General features: G+C 45.3%; 2 long non-coding RNA genes across 2 annotated transcripts; both read left to right on the top strand.

Moving 5' to 3' along the window:
* Positions 1-7,506: 7,506 nt before the first annotated feature.
* LOC118561349 lies at positions 7,507-7,913 on the top strand. Its single transcript, XR_004929977.1, has 2 exons — positions 7,507-7,762; positions 7,835-7,913. It is a non-coding gene; the product is annotated as an uncharacterized LOC118561349 (long non-coding RNA).
* A 4,566-nt stretch (positions 7,914-12,479) lies between these two features.
* On the top strand, positions 12,480-12,886 carry LOC110368993. Its single transcript, XR_002428601.2, has 2 exons — positions 12,480-12,735; positions 12,808-12,886. It is a non-coding gene; the product is annotated as an uncharacterized LOC110368993 (long non-coding RNA).
* Positions 12,887-16,274: the final 3,388 nt, after the last annotated feature.

Here is a 16,274-nt window from a genome sequence, read left to right on the forward strand (position 1 = left end):
TAGTGGAAGAACTTCAGAACCGGGTCCATGTTCTCTACGTTCTTAGTCTTAGTAAGGACTTCAGAACCGGGTCCATGTTATCTACGTTCTTAGTCTTAGTGGAAGAACTTCAGGACCGGGTCCATGTTCTCTACGTTCTTAGTCTTAGTGGAAGGACTTCAGAACCGGGTCCATGTTCTCTGCGTTCTTAGTCTTAGTGAGGACTTCAGAACCGGGTCCATGTTCTCTACGTTCTTAGTCTTAGTAAGGACTTCAGAACCGGGTCCATGTTCTCTACGTTCTTAGTCTTAGTGGAAGGACTTCAGAACCGGGTCCATGTTCTCTACGTTCTTAGTCTTAGTGAGGACTTCAGAACCGGGTCCATGTTCTCTACGTTCTTAGTCTTAGTGGAAGGACTTCAGAACCGGGTCCATGTTCTCTACGTTCTTAGTCTTAGTGGAAGGACTTCAGAACCGGGTCCATGTTCTCTACGTTCTTAGTCTTAGTGGAAGGACTTTAGAACCGGGTCCATGTTCTCTACGTTCTTAGTCTTAGTGGAAGGACTTCAGAACCGGGTCCATGTTCTCTGCGTTCTTAGTCTTAGTGAGGACTTCAGAACCGGGTCCATGTTCTCTACGTTCTTAGTCTTAGTAAGGACTTCAGAACCGGGTCCATGTTCTCTACGTTCTTAGTCTTAGTGGAAGGACTTCAGAACCGGGTCCATGTTCTCTACGTTCTTAGTCTTAGTGAGGACTTCAGAACCGGGTCCATGTTCTCTACGTTCTTAGTCTTAGTGGAAGGACTTCAGAACCGGGTCCATGTTCTCTACGTTCTTAGTCTTAGTGAGGACTTCAGAACCGGGTCCATGTTCTCTACGTTCTTAGTCTTAGTGGAAGGACTTCAGGACCGGGTCCATGTTCTCTACGTTCTTAGTCTTAGTGGAAGGACTTCAGAACCGGGTCCATGTTCTCTACGTTCTTAGTCTTAGTGGAAGGACTTCAGAACCGGGTCCATGTTCTCTACGTTCTTAGTCTTAGTGAGGACTTCAGAACCGGGTCCATGTTCTCTACGTTCTTAGTCTTAGTGGAAGGACTTCAGAACCGGGTCCATGTTCTCTACGTTCTTAGTCTTAGTGAGGACTTCAGAACCGGGTCCATGTTCTCTACGTTCTTAGTCTTAGTGGAAGGACTTCAGAACCGGGTCCATGTTCTCTACGTTCTTAGTCTTAGTGGAAGGACTTCAGAACCGGGTCCATGTTCTCTACGTTCTTAGTCTTAGTGGAAGGACTTCAGAACCGGGTCCATGTTCTCTACGTTCTTAGTGGAAGGATGGTTATTGTTTAGAGCAGCTTTTATGTGCCTGGCTGCTACGAGGTAGCTGCTCACACCCTGCCTGTGGCAGCCTTCATCACCTGCTCAGTCTGTCACAGCCATCATCCGTTCAGCCTGAATTGTCATAATTTGTTTCTGCAGTTAAATTATATATTCTGTTCAGTCTATCATCTCCTTCTTTTACATAAACTTTTTAAATGTAACTCTGTGTCAGGCCGAAGTCAGGTCCCCAGTTTGTCATCCTTTACCATATAGAAAAGTGCCATTGGCATAAAGACGCAGTGCAGCACGAAGAATTTGTTCAGAACAAAGAGTTTATATCATTGATGTGGGTGCTGAGAATATCAAGATAACTTATTGTAGCAAAAAATGGTAATGCTCAAATACATATTACCAGAAATGATGGACACTTAATCATGGTCTGATCAGCCGCTCCCTGATAGAGAGGTATTTACAGTATTTACACTCCAACGTCTTCAGGTTCCTCTAGAAAATGACGCATCTTTTCTGACACTTCCTTGTGCAGATCTCAGTTACAAAATAGTAAAAAACGTGTTGTTTCATGGAATAATTTGGTGTCATAATTTGACAGGAGTAATTGCTTCTTTGATTTTTCTTTCTTGAGAAGCTAGGGTATGCAGGAATTTACCCAAGAACTTACTCTGGATTTCCACTAATTCAGAGTTGTGAAATGGGGCCCAGCTGAACAGATGTGCCTCTCATAAACTTTGTGTTCTTGTTTGAGTTTCTTTAAAGCAATGCCTAGCCGTTATATCCCATAATAAGCCTTTATGTGCAATTATGTGGAAGGAAACAATTTTGTGCATGCTGACTGAATGTTTACTTTAGCTATGTAAATGTCTGAATATTGTGAAAGCTGTTTTCCATGTGACTAGCTAGTTAGCAAGCTATCAGGCTGTAACTCATGTTGAATTACCAACCTAGTGTCACTGAAAAAAGCGAAATAGCCACGTTGGTCCACAGGGGGAAACAAAGTACCTCCCCACATTAGCTCAGTTTGTAATCTGCTGGATATACACTAAATTGCAAACAGAAAGGATTTGTAATTTCTCTGTCAGCTGTGAGCTAACATGCTTCTATCAATGGGATCAGCTGTCATGCAGATCTATTACTGTGGAAAATCAACCAATCAGGGGGCGGCAAATGTTTCAATGTATGTTTACACAAGTGAAAAAGAGGCAGAGGCTGCGTCACATTTACCTTTGTAGATTACCTTTGTTTTATTTAAAAAGATAAAATAAGATAAGATAGGCTTTATTGATCTCACAATGGAAAAATTCACTTGCTACATCGGTTCATACAAGAAGGTGCAAAGTAGGAAAGGTGCATTCAGTTACATACAGTGAATCTTCATATATACAATGGATCAAAAAAGATACAAAAAAATACAAAAGGAAATAGAAAAAGACAAGCCAAAAAGACAAACAAAGAAAAGAAGAAGAAGGAACCAATCACATGTTTCTATTTTCAGGAAGAAGGCGGTCTTTATTCTGAGGCCCCACCAGAAAACCAACAGAGGTCAGACCGTGAAGTGGCACCATGATGGAAACATCTCTACAATTTCTGCTCTGTAAGTACAAAACCTGTTGTTGTTCAGGCAAAGTAAATTTACTGTCTGCTCTGTTCTAACCTGAGTCAAAGAGTTGAGCCAAAACTTCAGACTGAATTCAGATGAAAGAGCTTCTACACATCAAGCAGGAAGAAAAGTGACTTTACTGCCTCTTTGTAGCTCTTAGTAACACAGCACTGGCTTTCATGGACACACCTCAGATAAACTGAAAACACTGAACATGACTGAGATATGAAATTACAGGATAATGATGGAGAAGCTGATGAAAAAGAGAATAAACTGTTTAAACTAATTTAGATATAGATGCCAAATATGGATAAAGTTATTATTTTAAATAAATACAGACGTAATGAAGATCAGTGTGATGTAATAAATGTTTCTGCAAGATAAAATGTCTGGGGTTGTTCTCAAGAACTTTTACTTGTTAAATTATAACCAATAAGTTTGATTTCTCTTCAGTTCCTTGTTTGCTGCTTTGCTGCAGAACAAATGAAGGTTGGTTCATTTCTATCAGCATTAAAAGTCAATTAATAATTTCATTATCTTACTAAATACATATTTAGGAGGGGAAATTAAGATGCAAACAGGATTCAAACTTTTAACCATGAAATTATTTTTGACAACAAAAATCTGTAATTTTCCATTTCAGTCCTCTCAGCTGGTGTGACTGTGAGTCCCAGCAGATCTCAGTTCTTTGAAGGAGACTCTGTGTCTCTGAGCTGTGAGGAGGACAACAGCTCTGCTGGATGGACTGTATGGAGGAACACAACCAGAGGAACCAGGAGTCAGTGTGGAGATAAATGGGGAGAAGCTGCTAATTCCAGCTGTAACATAGACTACCTTCTCCCATCAGACAGTGGATTTTACTGGTGTGAGTGGAGAGAGGGATCAGCCAGCAGCAGCAGCATCCAGCTCACTGTCACTGGTAAGATCAGACTGTGGAGTTAGTGTTGATGAAGCTGTGTGGAAATGGATGAAATGCTGTAGTTTGTCTCTGTGTTGAGGTGGATCAGTGATCCTGCAGAGTCCTGTCCTCCCTGTGATGGAGGGAGATGACGTCACTCTGAGCTGTCACACAAAGACCGCTCCCTCCAACCTCCCAGCTGCTTTCTATAAAGATGGCTCCCTCATCAGGACTGAGCCTGCAGGTCACATGACCCTCCACCATGTGACCTGCTCTGATGAAGGCCTCTACAGGTGTAGCATCAGCGCTCATGGAGAGTCTCCATCCAGCAGGATCTCTGTCTCAGGTCAGGAAGTAAAAACAGAAATCCTTCAGTTCAAGAGTAAATATCTGAACTCTGGTGATAATTTAATAAATATCTTTATTTTAGAGAATCCATCAACTTCTCCTTCTTCCCAGTCTCTTCTCTACCTGCTCCTGTCTCTTCCTCTTGTCATCCTTGTGGTTCTGCTCCTGGTTCTGGTTCTGATGGTGAGACGATGTGTTCAGAGAAAGTCTGAAGGTGAGACAGGATTCTGGATCTAAATGCACAACTTGTTCTCTGCAGCAATTCGTACATTTTAAACTGGATCTATTGGATTTTTACAAGATTTCCAGTGACAACTTGAAACATTGTTCTATAAAACATTATAAAAACATTCTGACTCAGGTGATCCAGAAGGTGGTGAGGACAACAATACTTACAGCAACGTCAATGTTTCTCATCATCAACAACAGAAAAACAAAGTTACTAAAGGTTAGATTTGTTTTATTTTCTTGTTTTGTTATTTTTTAATGATGTTTTCTTGTTTAATAAGTCAGTTGGTGAACAGAAATCAGTCCTCAGAAGCTGATTAAGTTCTGAGGTTCTGTTGGGTCGGAGCTAAAATAGTAACTGAAGAATTAAACTTTGAGGAAACAGGAACATCAGCAGATGATCTGAGTCTTTTATGAATCTTTAATCTTACCTTTCAGTTTGTAATAGAAGAACATCATCATGCTTTATATTTAATTTATATTTCATGCCATTCAGAGTATCAGAATATTAAATAAGCACTAATAAATGTGCAGGATCTTCAATTTTTAAAAACACTTTACTCCCGTATTTGCTTTAACGCTACACTGTGAGGAAGACTTTACCAAGCATGAGTGGCAGCAACACAATCTGTTACGATCTGCACCTATTTTTTGTTTACAGGTTTTCTCTCTTTAGATACAAATGCAGCTGCAATACATTAAAAATATTTACCTTTTTATGATTTTAAGTTACAGAGGATTCTACATTCTTAAGAATAATAACATTTGAGTGGTAAGATCATCTTGTAAAGGTTTATCCAAATTGTTACAACCAAAAAGTTTGGGTACATTTAATATCACCTTAAATAATTATCTGATGTTAGTTAAAGTTTAAAATGGATAAACACTGTCAAGAGGAGAAATAAGCAGCAAAGTCATTCAATTGGTGCTCAGTGGGTTTTTTTTTTTTAGGATGTCATGAGCTGACCAAATCAACCGCTGACAAAGTCATCCAAGGTCAAGGTACATTTGGGAAAGATCCAGTGAGAAATGGCTGTTAAAGTGCCCTAAGGGGTGCCATTGATTGAAATTGAAATGTAGGGATAATAAATATTGTGCAATTTAGAGCCGCTCAGCCACTCCCACACTGTCAAGCCAACTGTTACTGTTTAGAAGAGGATTCAGCATCAACATAATCTGTAGGATCAAAGTTTGCTTGTAAGTTTTGCTTGTAAAAAAAGGAAATCTAGCAGGGACCTCTCCATAGGAATTGCCTTTATTGAAGGCTGGGCCTTATCACAAATTCTTTCATATGATTGGATAAGCCACTTGTCTGTCATCTTTACTGACGTGCTATTTCAACCACTCACACCGAAGCTAACCCGTGACGCTGATGAGAGCGACGCAGGAAGAGGGGGGAAGACAGGCGGCAAAGCGCCGCGGGTCGGAGTCGATCCCGGGCCGACCGCGTTGAGGACTAAAGGTCTCCTAATATGGTTCGTGCTAACCGCTAACCGCTCCGCCGCGGACGCGCCCTGGAAAACAAAACTTGCCAAATCCGGTCGGGAGAAGGGCGAAAACATGGTTTCCAGCTATCAGAGGCGTTCTCTGATGTTCTTCTAATGAAACAATATTAGGTAGATTGGACAACACGGAAGAAATAGCAGCATCAATGTTAACGCTTGCTTCCTCGACGAGCCGCCATTGCTATCAAAACAGTCTCACGTCATGGTCGCGTCTCCACCACGTCACATCTATGAAATGCCAGCCCTGCGTCCTGATTGGCCAGACCATAAAATTGGTTGGAGAAATCACTTTCTATAGGCGGTGTCCCAGATGTATGTGAGTGGAGCTAGGCGGAGCGAAGTACATCTGGCGGAGTCAGGTTACTGTTAAGGAGGAAATACACCAGATGTGTTGCTCCATGTAAGCGCATAATAGCAGCATAAGTGTCCTAAGCTTGGAATAGATTTTCATTTAATCAATCAATAAATGTACACTAGAAGAAAAATAAGCATGTAACATGTGTATATTTACGCTATGTAACTCCTAAATTAGATAGATTTAATTTCAGATGTGTACATGCTCCTGTTTGGGAGGTAATAAATAGGAAAAAAAAAACCTGTGTCAAAGTTCACTTCTGAAAGTATCTCAAAAGTCAAGTCTCAGTTCTTCCACTAGGTAGTAGAAGTCACATTGCTGATGTGACTGATGGGATATACTGCTTTTGTGAGCTCTCTGTCTTTCATCTTCCAACAGTTTGCCATCTAAAGGAAGGAATGCCAAGACGTTCTTCTATTTGTTGCTTTTCCCGTGTGATGATAGTTTCTTTCAGAGCAGAAACATGCAGCAGTGGAGCGTACCCTGCAGCGTCTGATGTACATATATGCTTTTAAAAACATGAACGTTAACGCACTGCTTACATTACATTCCTGGTGTATTTCCTCCTTTACTGTTCAGAAGAGGATTCAGGATCAACATGTTTCTTTGTGTTATACTTTGCTTATAAGTTGTGAGTTAGCCTTTAAAATATGGGACTGCACCAGAGAAACCATCAACTTCTGGTTTAAGTGGGTGGGGCTAAAGTGATGTTATCACATGAGCACATGACTGTAGTGAGAACCTTCTATGAGATGAAGCACAGAAAGTTTGGTACCGCTGCAACCAAGTGTGTTGAAGTTGTTACAGTTTTGTCTTTCATGGCGTGAAGTCTGATTTTGAGGCTTGGCCACGCCCACGTGCTTTATGCAGCAGATAGTTTTTGATAACTTATGATCCCCAGTGGGTGATGACTAACCTGAGAGATTTTGATGTCTGTAACTACAAAGCTGTAGGAGTTTGCTTAAATTCAATATGAGTGAAATAGACAAAATGGTGTATTTGTGTAACGTTCCTGGCACTGGGGCTGTTAATTGCTGTCACCTGTTCCGGCTCCTCCTCTCCAGTATAAAGGTCCCGTGCCTTTCAGCCTCCAGTGCCAGAACGTCTCGAGCCAACCCGGTGAGAACTTCCAGCCTTCTGAATAACCTGTCTGTCAGTCTGAAGCCCGACCTGTTTTTGCCCTGTTTTTTGAGCCAGCTCTGCCCTTTTCGGATCCTGTCTGCCCGCCCTGAGTTCTGCCTGTCAGTCTCTGGATTTGGATTGCTCACCTGTGTACCGTCCTTATCAGCCTGTGAGTACCTGAGATTGCCTGTCCCCCTAAACTGTCTGTTCTTTGGATTCTGACGCGGACCTGGACCTGGAACCCCCTTTCGGATTTGCCCTTGGAAACCTCTGCCTAATCAATCGCCCTCACGATATCGGACCCGGACTGGACTCGGACAAACGACCTTGGATAATCCTGCACGGACTCTGCCGCCCTCAGGGGCCAGAAGAAACCCCGACAAGCCCACTCTCCACCAGGTTAGTGATCCAGCTTCTAGTCCACCTTTCTATCTGGCTCCGCTGATCACTAACCTGTCGTCTCGTCACCAGGAGCTGCCAGCCGCCGAGCGTGAGCCGCACGCAGCAAGGGCCGTGCAACCCCTTCTTTTAATAAAATATCAAAGCGTCACTGACCTGTTTTCGGGTTGTCTTTTGGGTCCATCCAAATTCATAACAGTACGTTCTGGCCAAAGTAAAATGGATCCTTCACCCGAGGCTCAGTGGCGCGCGGGGGTTGAAAAATCTATTTCAGAGCTAGAATCCGGTGTTTCGGAGATCCTCAATCACCTCCGCAACCCGTCCCCTCCACTTCCGCAAACAGCTCCTCCGAGCGGCCCGTCACTTCCGGTTACGTCATCCGTACCTGAGCCGCGTCTCACCCCGCCAGGCTCTTTTAGCGGCGATCCGGAGCATTGCCGGGCTTTTTTGACACAATGTGAAATTCACTTCGAGCTGCAACCGTCCTCCTTCCCTTCTGAACGGTCGAAGGTGGCCTATGTAATCTCTCTGTTGGCCGGTAAAGCCAGATTATGGGGCACCTCCGAGTGGCAAAATGATGCACGTATTTGCCACTCGTATCATGACTTCTCTAGAGAACTGACTCGAGTTTTCAGTCCCGTGCTGCCCTGCAGGGAGTCCTCTAGGGGGCTCTTATCCTTGAGACAGGGGGACAGGTCCGTCTCAGACTACATTATTGATTTTCATTTACTGGCAGCAGAGAGTTTGTGGAATGAGATTGCTCTCATGGATGTTTTTATTCATGGTTTAAACGACAAAATAAAGGATGAGCTCGCCACCCGGGAGTATCCCAAATCGCTGAAACAGCTCGAGGAGCTTGTTACGCGAGTTGATCTCCGCCTCTTGGAGCGACGGAGGGAGCGTCGTTCAACCTTCACAAATCACCCTCGTTTTGCTGCTGCTTCCTCTGTTTCATCCTCTGCTCCTCCTCAGCCGCCGCAACCGGAACCGATGCAACGTAGAAAGGCAGAGTTGCCTAAGGAGGAGTACCAGCGCAGGCTGCAGCTGGGTCTCTGCCTCTACTGTGGAGGAGCGGGTCACCGAGCACGGTTTTGTCCGGTAAAAGGAACAAGCTCATTAGGGGGTAGGGAATCCCTACTGAGCTACACTAGACTCTCTGTCCCCTCCGACCGGTTACTTCCGGCCACTCTAACCACTCCTTCTAAGTCCCACAGGGTATCCATTTTCATCGACTCTGGAGCGGACACTGAGTTCATGGATGAGGCGTTGGCCAGGAAATTGAACATCCCTCTTCTGCATGGCTCCTCCCCCCGCAGTGTGCTTGCCCTGGACGGCCACGAACTGAACCACTCTCGCCTCATCACAGAACCCTTGGAACTGACTATGGGAGGTAATCATAGAGAAAAGCTGGTTTTTATGATTATTGACTCCCCGCAGGTCCCAGTTATTTTGGGCGCGACATGGCTCAGAAGACACAACCCTCAGATTGACTGGCGGCGGGTAGAAGTTACGGGCTGGGCTGGCTCCTGTTCTGAATCGTGTCTGCTTTCTGCTCAGCCACCTAGTTCCTCTGAGGGTAAGGAAGTTGATTACTACCCTGATCTGTCCAAGGTTCCTTCCTGTTACCATGATTTGAAGGAGGTTTTTAACAAGGCCAAGGCCACGAGCCTTCCTCCTCATCGCCCCTTTGACTGCGCAATCGACTTATTACCCGGAACCGTTCCGCCCAGAGGGCGTCTTTACTCATTATCACCGCCCGAGTCCCAAGCCATGCAGGACTACATTAATGAGTCCCTAAGGGCCGGCATCATTCGCCCCTCCTCATCTCCTGCAGGGGCGGGGGGGTTTTTTGTCGGAAAGAAGGACGGCTCCCTTCGCCCTTGCATTGATTATAGGGGGCTCAATAGCATTTCGGTTAAAAACCGATACCCCATCCCATTAATGAACACTGCGTTTGACCAGGTCCAAGCAGCCAAGGTGTTTACTAAGCTGGACCTACGCAATGCCTATCATTTGGTCCGCATAAAGGAAGGAGATGAGTGGAAAACCGCTTTTAACACACCAACGGGCCATTATGAATATATGGTGATGCCCTTTGGCCTAACCAATGCCCCAGCGGTTTTCCAGAACTTGGTAAATGATGTTCTAAGGGATATGATTGGCCGCTTCGTTTTTGTCTACTTAGATGACATCCTCATTTACTCTGAAGACCTAACCCTCCACAAACAACATGTCCGCTCAGTTCTTCTCCGGCTCCTCCAGAACCAGCTTTATGTAAAAGCTGAGAAGTGTGAGTTTCACTCATCATCAACCTCCTTCCTCGGCTTCATTCTATCCCCTGGACAGATTTCAATGGACCCGGTCAAGGTCCGGGCCGTCACGGAGTGGCCCACGCCTGTAGATCGAAAGCAGCTCCAGAGGTTCCTGGGGTTCTCTAACTTCTACAGGAGGTTCATTCGAAACTTCAGCCAGGTTGCTTCCCCACTTCACGCACTCACGTCCAGCAAGACTAAGTTTGCTTGGAACGAGCAGGCTGACCAGGCCTTCAAGCGCCTAAAGAGTCTTTTCACCTCTGCCCCGGTTCTTGTTTCTCCGGACCCAGAGAGGCAGTTTATAGCGGAGGTGGATGCTTCAAGTTCTGGGGTTGGAGCGGTCCTCAGCCAATAATCCACTGACGGCCGTATTCACCCCTGTGCCTTCTTTTCCCGAAGGCTGTCTAAGGCTGAACAGAATTATGATGTGGGCAATCGTGAACTCTTGGCTGTTAAGTTAGCTCTCGAGGAGTGGAGGCACTGGCTAGAAGGCTCCAAGCTCCCGTTTTTGGTCTGGACTGACCACCGTAACCTTGAATACTTAAAGACTGCCAAAAGGCTCAACCCTAGACAGGCCAGGTGGGCGTTGTTTTTTGGCCGTTTTGACTTCACCCTCTCCTACAGACCCGGATCCAAAAATGGCAAGCCCGATGCTCTGTCCAGGGTGTTCGAGACTTCAGAGAAAGATCTCGACCAAGAACGGGGATTCATCTTACCCGACACAGTTAGGTGTGCTGTCTCCCGCCTCGGGTTAGAGAGAGAGGTAAGGGAGTCTCTTGGGTCCGTTCAGGTACCCAAGGCCTGCCCCAAGGACAGGTTATTCGTTCCCCATCACCTCAGGCCTAAGGTCATCGACTTCTGCCACAGCTCCCGCTTATATGGTCATCCCGGCATCAGTAAGACCCTTAGGCTCATCCGCTCCCAGTTTTGGTGGCCTTCCCTAACCACAGATGTCAGCCAGTTTGTCTCCGCCTGCTCACCCTGCAACCAGGCTAAGGCTTCCCGTCGTCCCCCAGCAGGTCTGCTCCGTCCCCTGCCTGTCCCTTCCCGGCCTTGGTCCAGCCTTTCGATGGACTTTGTTACTGGCCTCCCACCCTCTGACGGTTACACTGTTATCCTCACTATTGTAGACCGTTTTTCAAAGATGGTCCATTTGGTCCCTTTACCTAAGCTCCCCTCAGCCAAGGAGATGGGATTGATCCTAGCCAAGGAGGTGTTCAGGCTCCACGGTCTGCCTTCCGATATTGTCTCAGACAGGGGTCCACAATTCGTGGCCCGTTATTGGCAGGAGTTCTGCGCCATGCTTGGCATCTCTGTAAACCTCTCCTCAGGCTTCCACCCTCAAACAGATGGCCAATCAGAGAGAATGAATCAAGAGGTTGAGACTAAGATTCGCCTCTTCTGCCAGTCTGACCCCTCTAAGTGGGCTCGAGATTTACCCTGGGTGGAGCACGCCATTAATGCCACACCATCCTGCTCCACTGGTCTTTCCCCATTCTACGTGGTTTATGGCTTCCAGCCCCCAGTGTTTGCCACTGAAGAGGTAAAGTCCAGGGTCCCGTCTGCTCGTCTCTCGGCCATAAGGTGCCAACGCGCCTGGAGGAAGGCCAAGAAGGCCATTCTCGCTGCCTCCAGTAATCAGGCCCGCGCAGCCAACCGTCGACGGAGTCCTGCCCCTCATTACCAGGTTGGTGACAGGGTTTGGCTGTCCACTAGAGACCTCCCCCTGAAGGTCGACAGTAAAAAACTGGCACCCCGGTTTATCGGCCCTTTCACCATCACCAAAGTGGTTAATCCTGTGGCGGTTCGCCTCCGTTTGCCTCCGGCCATGAAGGTCCATCCCACGTTCCATGTTTCCCGGGTCAAGCCGGTCAAGACCTCCAGCATGCTTCCCGCCCCCACGCCCCTACCTCCCACCCGGCTTGTTGATGGCTCTCCCGTCTTCACTGTGAAGAAGATCCTGAAGTCTCGCATATGGGGTCGGGGTACCCAGTACCTCATTGATTGGGAGGGTTACGGGCCGGAGGAACGCCAGTGGGTTCCCTCCCGCAACATTTTGGACAAGTCTCTAATTAGCGACTTCCACAGGGCCCATCCGGACCAGCCCAGGGCGCCTGGAATTCGCCCTTGAGGGGGGGGCTCTGTAACGTTCCTGGCACTGGGGCTGTTAATTGCTGTCACCTGTTCCGGCTCCTCCTCTCCAGTATAAAGGTCCCGTGCCTTTCAGCCTCCAGTGCCAGAACGTCTCGAGCCAACCCGGTGAGAACTTCCAGCCTTCTGAATAACCTGTCTGTCAGTCTGAAGCCCGACCTGTTTTTGCCCTGTTTTTTGAGCCAGCTCTGCCCTTTTCGGATCCTGTCTGCCCGCCCTGAGTTCTGCCTGTCAGTCTCTGGATTTGGATTGCTCACCTGTGTACCGTCCTTATCAGCCTGTGAGTACCTGAGATTGCCTGTCCCCCTAAACTGTCTGTTCTTTGGATTCTGACGCGGACCTGGACCTGGAACCCCCTTTCGGATTTGCCCTTGGAAACCTCTGCCTAATCAATCGCCCTCACGATATCGGACCCGGACTGGACTCGGACAAACGACCTTGGATAATCCTGCACGGACTCTGCCGCCCTCAGGGGCCAGAAGAAACCCCGACAAGCCCACTCTCCACCAGGTTAGTGATCCAGCTTCTAGTCCACCTTTCTATCTGGCTCCGCTGATCACTAACCTGTCGTCTCGTCACCAGGAGCTGCCAGCCGCCGAGCGTGAGCCGCACGCAGCAAGGGCCGTGCAACCCCTTCTTTTAATAAAATATCAAAGCGTCACTGACCTGTTTTCGGGTTGTCTTTTGGGTCCATCCAAATTCATAACAATTTGATTCAAAATTTAAAATTTCTTGTACTGTTTGGACCATTGCTCTAAAATACTTTTATAGTTATTTTCATCCTGAAAACTTACACATGTGTAGCGAATTTTATAATTTGGCTTGGGGCTAATTCTTTTAGTGCTGCTGGGGGATTCTGTGGAGGAGATAAGCCACGCCCACCAAACATTTGAGTGGATTCATGTGTGGTCATTCCTGCGTCTGTCAAAGGTCCTAAGGGGGCTGTAGAATCTTCCCACCTACCACCCATGGGCTCAGGTGATATCCAATAGCCGTCCATCTTTAAAGCCATCCCAGCAGGTGATGTAATGTCTCAGGGACTCAACAATCCCCAGACAGAAACACGTGGGAGGGATGAAATTGCCAATATCCCAGCAGGTGATGAAAACCACCTTTCAGAGGTATCTTATTTGACCTTCTCCGCATTCTACAGAATCAGCAAGGTTAACTGGATGCCGTAGTAGTTGATCAAACTTGCTTGCTGGGGCATAGTGACTCAGGGGTGTCTCTTTTCTGGTCCTTGCCATCAGACTTTGAGCTGGATTTGGCATGGCAAATTATGCAGCAGTGGTTCCCCCTCAGAAGCAGCTTGAGCTGCTCCCCTCCATGGATGCTCCTTTAGTGCAGCAGTGCTGTGTTCAGGACTAAAAGGTGCTTTACAATGTCAACTATGTCTGACTTGGGCTTCACAGCTGCACTCCCAGGTTGGTCACGGGTTTTCACCCACACCCTCTGTCCAACCTGAAATGCCACAGTGGGCGATGGCTGCTTCCTCTTATCCTCTGTGTTGCCCCATTGCCTCCTGCATGGTGAATGGCTGTTGGTTAAGTTCTGCTGATACTACTTCCGTTAGCTTTCTTTGTATCGTCACAGTCACATATCCTGACAATGAATCCATCAGCACCAAGAGGTACAGTACATCTCACCTCTTTTCCCTGTTATTCCCATGAGGCCTGCAACATGCATGCAAACTGAAATTGAAAAATTGGTGAGTTTTCGTAGATGTTTAGGCCTCTGAAATGCTAAATCATTTAAGGATTTGAGAATTATAAACACTATGATTACAACAGGCCTTCACAGCCCTTAGCTGCTTGGGCCTAATAAACATTCAGCAAAGGTCATGTTTAAAAGAGAAAGATTTGAACAGTTTTTTAAAGAAGTCCACAAAATTAGCTAAACTGAGCTGCAGAGGCTGGACGTTCCAAAGCCTTGGTGCCACGGACTGAAAGGCTCCATCCCCCTTTGTTTTTAATCTGGTGCAGCAGATCTTCTGCCTTTAACCTGGAGAAGAATGTTGTGCATTAACAATTACTAGGGGTTTGTGATGGTTGGGCTACAAGCATTTATAATGAATTAAGGTCAGTCAGTTGGTCTGTGAAGCTGAGCAGTAGAAAGTAAAAAAAATAAAGAAAAATAGATAACTCAGTTACATTTTCCACATGTTCACTTACAGCACTAAAAAAGCTTTCAATGTTGTTTTCTAAGTATTTTCTTGCACTTCTGAGATGCACTTGTGTCAAAGGAGAAGTGAATCTTTATCGTGTATCTACCAGCAGGCTGAGAATAGGCAGACTTCTCACTATGGTCTGGTTTTTGTGATTGTCCATTCGCTTCAAGCTTTAAGGCTCGTGTTATTTTCCACTTTGAGGTGAAATGTTTCACACCAACAGAATAGTAAAGAACCGTTTCTTCTGCTTCTCAGTTTCATATATATTTCCATGACTCGTTAAGTGACTTGCTAGAGAGGAGACAAGATAAAAAAACAACTTGTCACTGTTTATCAAGTCTTCCTCATAATGTCATATAAATAATTTATTACTCATTATAGCATCTCAACATCAGTTGCACCAGACAGTACAGTGGTGAATCTTTGCTTCATTTTGCACTGAGTGACTCATGTTCAGTGTACTCGTTTGTGAAGACAGAAAATGTTGGTTACAAACAGAACCTTACCAGAGAAAGTAGAACCAGAGGTACAAGTATGTACATTTATGAACAAAATGTCTCCTCAGTATTTAACACATCCATAGAAATCAATTGGCTACCATTGTGTAGTAACTGGGAAGCTTTTGATAATGATAAGAATTCCTTTATTGTCCCAAAATGAGGAAATTCAGGCATGACAGTGTAAAACATATGGATAGTTTTACACAATTATTAGTGATCAGAAAAAAGAAGAAGAAAAAAAGCTAACCGGTCTAATCTAAAGTTAGTTCTAAAGAAACACTAAGAGCTGTAGATAAGGGTAAATACCAGAGTAAATATACTATAAAATAAAGTTATTTTATAGTGGAAAATAAGCTGCAGCATATTGACCTAACACACAATAATAAAATCTGCATTATTTCAGTAACCTACAATTTCCATATTGAACCAAGCCTATACATTATGCACTTTGTGTCATAGTCCAGCAGCATCCCAGCTAAAGCGTGTAAAGTTACCTTAGCATCTGGGTACAGTGTTAACAATCAATGGTCAGAACCTGTGCAAAAATCTGCATGGTGTAAACAGTTGTCTAAGTATTTTTGAACAGTATAAATAATTAATGGATGACCTGTGCACAATTAGCATGATTTAAACAAATATGATGTCTGTTGGGAGCAGCAAAGATTATAAAGTCTGACTGAAGCTGGGAACAATGATTAATGGAGGCGCTCCTTAGATAATCTCAATCATGCAGCCTGTGTACAATCGTCATGTGCCCTGTGTGTGTGTGTGTGTGTGTGTGTGTGTGTGTGTGTGTGTGTGTGTGTGTGTGTGTGTGTGCAGTATATTTTCTCTGAAGACGTGACAAAGACTGACAACCTTCAGTTAGTGTTATCTTCTGCCAATTTCATTGTTTAGTCTGCACTCTAGTGGTTGTGAAGCTAATAGCTCTGTTAGTTGAATAAGAGTCTAAAATAAAATTTTGTTAGCTGTGGTCACCTTTTTGAGTAAACAATTCAATTCAATTCAATTCAATTTTATTTATATAGCGCCAAATTATGAAACATGTCATCTCGAGGCACTTTACAAAGTCAAAATCAATCATATTATACAGATTGGTCAAACATTCCTATATAAGGAAACCAGTTGATTGCATCAAAGTCCCGACAAGCAGCATTCACTCCTGAAGAAGCGTAGAGCTACAGGGAGAGTCGTCTGCATTGTACATGGCTTTGCAGCAATCCCTCATACTGAGCAAGCATGAAGCGACAGTGGGAAGAAAAACTCCCCATTAACGGGAAGGAAAACCTCCGGCAGAACCGGGCTCAGTATGAACGGTCATCTGCCTCGACCGACTGGGGTTACAGAAGACAGAGCAGAGACACAACAAGAGAAACAAAAAA

The sequence above is a fragment of the Fundulus heteroclitus genome, unplaced genomic scaffold, assembly GCF_011125445.2.
Source record: "Fundulus heteroclitus isolate FHET01 unplaced genomic scaffold, MU-UCD_Fhet_4.1 scaffold_62, whole genome shotgun sequence".
Taxonomy (NCBI): domain Eukaryota; kingdom Metazoa; phylum Chordata; class Actinopteri; order Cyprinodontiformes; family Fundulidae; genus Fundulus; species Fundulus heteroclitus.